Genomic DNA, 6690 nt, shown 5'->3' with positions numbered 1-6690 from the left:
TATATAAAATACTGTATAGTGTTGTATGTAGTTGGCAATATTAACTCTCAGCATCGCATAAACAATGGTGAAACGATATTATTTGATGAAAAAAAAACCCGTTGTCACGGTGAAACCTATATCTCAGCCTTGATATGCGACTTTTATGATTTCGAATTCAATGTATATTTCAATGCATGGGTGAAAATGCTGTCAGGAATGAAAAATGACCACTGGTAATGATTCTATCCAATTACTGCCGATGCATCGTAATTTTAATGGCACTGGTTTGTTTCCCAAGGTTAATATCCCCGACCGCTTGCCGTTCCATGACAATATTCCAAAGGTGTTCCCACACTATCCCACTTCTTTCCCGATAGATCTACTCCTTTGTTCTTTCGTCTAGATGTTCGATTAGGACGAAAACACATTTTAAGACAAGAGTGTAGAAAAGACTGGATTATTTTGTAAAGAGACTTTGCAAAATGCAACTAAAATGTCACTGGAGTGCTCTGTTGTCAAATATGAAGTTATGAATGTGCTATTATACCGATAATTAAACATATGTTGTCTATGATTTGTACTTTACTGAGCTGTCATGACAATAAGAAAGTGTTCACCGAATAAAGTACTCACCAGAGTAGGCTGGTAGCCAAGCTGACTTGGAGATTCTGAAAATTTCTTGATCGACATGTTGGTTACAGTAGTGATGTGTATGTATACCATGCACAAGGTCCACACTCATTAATCTGAAGGCCTACGCTACGATATTTGATCATTAATAGAAAGATAACAAAGGTTATAATGTGGGCGTCAGCTCATCCAAAAAAAGGTCAACTGTACAGTGAACATTTCAAAGGTTTCGATTACATTAAAAGATAAATGAAAGGATAAAACTTGGCAAGCTAGCACAGGGCGATTTTAGAAAAAATATTTGACTGAGGCAATTTGGTAACTAGACGAAGAAGAAGAAGAAGAAGAAGAAGAAAAAGAAGAAGGAGAAGGAGGAGGAGGAGGAGGAGGAAGAGATGCTTACCACAGTCCTTTACCAACATTTACTTTAGCATTCGTGGCTGTTTCGTAGATATCAATCCATTTGTTGAGTTTTGTAAAGTCATGCTCTTGTGTTACCAAGAAAATCAACGTCATAAGCCAATAGCTGAACTTTACTTTGTGTGTGAGGTAGACTCAGACCTTTCATTTCTTTTCACTTTTGTGTGTATTTTTTTGGCAAAAAATGGTTCTAATGTGAGGACGTATAATGGACCAGGAGTTGTTCTTGGTCCGTACTGGAGGTAGCATCAGGTAGAAAAAGTTCTTGATAAAAGGAATGTGTTATTTTGCACATTTCTTTTTGTTAATTAGTAATCGTTTTGTCACTTCTGCAGAGCTGGTTTATGCTTTTACGACTGTTTTTACGTTTTTCGAGACTCGAGAAAAAAATCACCAGACATATTTTCATGCAAAAGTTGTTGACGACTTCGCACGGCTGCGCCTTTACTTTCAGATTGGATGTAGGCTTTCAAAAGTTCTTTTTGTCATTGTATGCATTGGCCAGTTCAGGGTTTGTATCCATATTGTGTTCCATTACTTTTAGTTTATGTTCAAGTTTATTTATTTTTTGAATCTTTAAAGAGTTGCCGTTTGTGTGTTGCGTATAGCTGTCAGCAATTTATTTTTTATTTTTGCAAATATCCCACCAGTGTTGTATTTTCGTACATTCTTTTTTTTTCGTTCTGGCATTTACAAAAAATTACGGATGCTGTCGCATTAGTAAGCATTGTCAAGTATGCCGATATTCATGTACCAGACGGAAGAATTGGTTTTAACTTTTGTGAGAGAGATTTCGATTTTTACAATGGAGTAGTCTGAGAAAGCTTGTGCTCCAGTGAGACTGTCGGCAGTGTGCATGCGGGTGGACCTATATTTTGATATGTAAATGATATCTATTCTTGCAGCTGTTGTGTTATTGTCTTTATGCTACGTGTACTATCTTGTGTTGCCATAGTGATATCGCCATGCATCCACTAATGCAAATCTGTGTATTATTTTATCGAGGCTAAGAGAAGTTCGTGTATCCGGCCCTTTCTTACTCGAGCGGTCTATTTCAGGGTTTACGGTGCACTTAAAGTCACCTCCAAGGATGACGGGTGTCGTTATTTCACTCGCTTAAAAGTTGTTTTAATTTTTGAAGGGTATATAGCCTTTCATTTCCATTGTTTGGTGCAAATATGTTAATAATGTGAAACATTAGCATCGATTTTGACATGAGCATGTAGAAGTCTTCCATTAATAACACTTTCTGCTGAATATATATATTTCATTTTGGAGAGAAAAGAATTGCAATTCCAGCAGTGTTAATATTTTCGCGAGAAAAACAAATTCTCCTCCCCAGACAATATGCCAAAAGGTTCATCAACAGGTATCGTGGGAGTTTCCTGTAAGAAGTAAAAATCGCGCTCGTGGTTGTTCTGACATCGTTTGAGGGGGTCGCGGCCTCCTCGTATTTTGATTGCTGTGCAAGTTAGACCATAGGGTCTATGGTTAGACTAACCATGAGTCTGGTGAGGTGTAGTGTGTATCCATGATATGTGGTGAGGTAGTAACACAGCTTTAGGGAGATGAACTTTTTGTTGTGAAACTGGTCACTTTCAGATGTTTAACTAGCTTTACTTTTTTTTATATAGATTCTAACTTTCTGTGCATTGGTTAGTTGTTGGTTATTACGTTAGTTCTTCAGACTGTGGATTAATTTTTCCTTAGATCTGGGTAGAAATCCACACATCTTTCACTGATTTTTTTGTGTACATTATTAATCAAACTTAGGCCACGCCCAAATTCAAATAGGAATTAGGAATTTGGTGCTTATTTCTATTTTGTATTACATTCCAATAGAATGTCTTCAGCATTACCCTGTCCAGAATTTCACATTAACATTGGAGGCTTAATTCAATTTGGCCAGAAAGAATTAGTTGACTGATTTGTAGTGACAGTGGACAATTAGAACAGAGAAATAACACAAAAACATAGATTATTAATTGCAGGATGGAAATCAAATTTGGAAATTACCTTATTTCTGATTCCTTGATTGAAGTTTATACTAGAAAATAACTTAACCACTTCACGTCACGCATTCAAAATATCTTCGTACACGGACGACTTTCTTCTAAAATCGATAACCATTTCCTTGGTATTACCTACATTAAATTCTAGATAGTTCCACCAGTTTACAAATGTACTTATTTCTTGTCTATACGCTATGTAGTCATCTCAGAGGTCGCGGTAGCTTTTTTTCTGATGCGTCCCCTGGGACGCGTTCCTGCCAAAATTAGCGTCAAAATCCTATTACGGTGCGTCTTTTCCAAATTTGCATGCACACAGTCACTACATGTCTTTCAGATGTACACTAAATACGTTACAAATGTAAATACATGTACATGAACACATCAGTGTCATTCTACCGCACACCGTATACAAGTACATAGTTTGTACTTCCAAAAAGAAAACATTTATATGCAAGAATACGCTATACAGAGGTTTAACTTCATCTTTCTCGACTTTCGATTTTCTATGGTAATCACTCTCTATAAATATGTGCTCCGAGAAAGAACTCCGGATGAATATACAGCGAGTGGGAGAAGATGTGTCGAAACCCCATAGCGTATAAATCCAGAGCTAATGTTAGGGCGGTTCTTGGAGTACGGAGTACATAAAACTACCCCATGATACAAAACCGCAATGAATAAACTAAGTTCCATGACATGAATGATGAAGTATGAACGACAGCGTGAACTTCAATTTGACAGAAACACAGTTGTAAAAGTTCGATACAAATTTTGTGTCGCTACGTTGCAATCGTTTATTCTTGAACGACGCCTTACGTGTGCCATGTTCACTGTAACTTCACGTAATGCGTTCGATCCCGTAACGAAGCTCAAAATAAGTTTCAGTTTTAGTGAGAATGAAATGGCGACTTGGCAGTATGAATTTATCAACGTGAAGGCTTCAGCATAGATTACTGTCCACCGATGTGGTCTATTTAATCATCGGTTCGCCCGTGAGGGAAGATGCTTCACCGCAGCGTAAGGCCGTGCTATCGATGGAAACTCTGCCAAACCATGTCTGTTAATAAGTAACTAATCACGTGGATAAGTAATTATAATATCACGTAGTTTCTAAACTACCCAAGACGTGCTCGGCACGTCAGGAAATGGTCATGGGGCACATGAAACTGTTGGAACGTTTTATATACGATGGGTCATATTCAAATTTCACAGGTCACACTGCACATATAAATAGTTACAATCAGAACTGACTACGATGTCTGTTCCACAACTTCGAAGCAAAGATGATAACCGTACGTTTGCCAACAGTAAGCCCCATTTGTCCCCTGTTTATGACGCGTCCCCAGTGACGCATACATCCAAAAAAAGGCGTCCCAAGTGTCAAATAGTGCGTCAAATACGCACAAATAACGCGTTAACGCGACCTCTGCATCTGTTATCAGTCCAGTCAGTCGACGTCCAGTGTCGTCGGCAAACTTAACAATAGGGCACGACTGGTGCGAATTTCTACAATCGGCTGTATATAAGGAAAATAGAAAGGGAGACAGTACTGTCCACCCCTGTGGTGCCCCGGTATTTGTGTATAGAGTGTTGGAGAGCACATCTTTATAAACTTTCACGTTCTGCGGTCGATTTGTGAGATAATCCAATGTCCATAGAACGGTTGGAATATTGAGATTTATATTCAAAAGTTGTTCTGCTCATAAATGTCGTAAACATGAGGCGTACAAAGGTTCCTGGATTGTCTAAATGTGAATAACTTTTGTTTATAAGACGAATATAACAGCGTCTTCAACACTACGTTTACTTCTGTATGCAAACTATAAAGGGTCCATGAACTCAGATACTAGAACCTGGAGGTGTGGGAGTAGAACTCTTTCAAATAATTTCATTAGAGCTGATGTTAATGCTACTGGGCGGAGATCATTCATAACCTTGACAGTCTTTTTTCTTTGGACTGGCACTATACCAGGCACTGGCACTGGCACTATGCACATTTTGAAGTAGTAGATAAATAAAGCTAAGAGAATGAACTTTGCTATTTTTTGACTCACATGGTCTCTCCATTCTTTTTTCTCCTCATTGGTCTGTTGTTGTGGATGTTATAGTCGAGTGCAGCAAGACGATTTCTAACCCTACACATTGATGGTGTGTAAGTAAATCGTTTGCTAGCATATTTAAGTATGAGGTTCTGGAACATTTCCAATTCACCAGTTACTCTGTACATGTCAGAAATATACATAGAGTTTTAGGTATATGCATCAATGCAAATATTATAGCATCCTACATTTACTTAGATTTAGATTGTATGATCATTTAGAGATCAACCATTTGTACAATAAACAAGCCACACTCCCTAACTTTCTTTCCCTTTTGGAAGATAATGTTCATGACAAATAGAGAGACACTAACAAAAATGTCAATCGAAGATTGATAAAAGAAGGGCAGATAGACTTGTTCTTCAGATACTACCTTTATAAATAAATATGACTACACTAACACTAGCTGAACTTACACTTCAATATGACGTCACATTCAATAAAGTGATATACATGTCCATGTATGAGTATAAAAAGTGACGCATGTGTGTGCCTACAATATGCAAGAAATAGCTTGATTTTGATCATTTACTTGTCGAGGTCACAAAAGAAAGCTTGTACCTGGTTGTATGGGGTAGACATCTTAAATGGAGTCTCCTGAATTCTATTTTTTGAGCTGTGGAAACAATTATGATGAATAACTATAAACATGGCCATCGTTTGATTGGAATCTGATAACCTGAAACTATTATGATGAATAACTATAAACATGGCCATCGTTTGATTGGAATCTGATAACCTGAAACTATTATGATGAATAACTATAAACATGGCCATAGTTTGATTGGAATCTGATAACCTGAAACTATTATGATGAATAACTATAAACATGGCCATCGTTTGATTGGAATCTGATAACCTGAAACTATTATGATGAATAACTATAAACATGGCCATCGTTTGATTGGAATCTGATAACCTGAAACTATTATGATGAATAACTATAAACATGGCCATCGTTTGATTGGAATCTGATAACCTGAAACTATTATGATGAATAACTATAAACATGGCCATCGTTTGATTGGAATCTGATGTGGGGTCTTTGCGCTTTGGATTTGGATTTAAGAAAAAATCCATGAATCTACAGTGGCATGACCTTGTCTGAGTGGCATGACCTTGTCTGAGTGGCATGACCTTGTCTGATCTGTGGAATTTGTTCTTGTTCCTAGATCCTGTTTCCTTTGTAACCTACATTCTTTAATATAACTTCACCTGGAAATTCCTGGAATGACATTTAAACATAACTTTATACATATACATGTATTACCTACCACATTAGTGTCATATAAATACTCAGGTATTTCACAATCAATGGCCTATATGTTTTACATATATTGCACTTTGGGGCAAAAGTTGAAAGTTCCACAATGGTAATCTTCCTAGATAGTTTATAAAAGAAGTTAATCTAAATAGATTTATTTTTTCTACTTTTCAGTATGAAAATATTAATACACATTGCATACTTGCTATTTCGGTCACTACATGTTATCGACACTACAAATCACTGACATATCTCATCAGATTCCAGTTTCTATTATACAAAG

This window comes from Glandiceps talaboti, chromosome 1 (genome assembly GCF_964340395.1).
Source record: "Glandiceps talaboti chromosome 1, keGlaTala1.1, whole genome shotgun sequence".
NCBI classification, from domain to species: domain Eukaryota; kingdom Metazoa; phylum Hemichordata; class Enteropneusta; family Spengelidae; genus Glandiceps; species Glandiceps talaboti.
This window is presented reverse-complemented; position numbering follows the sequence as displayed.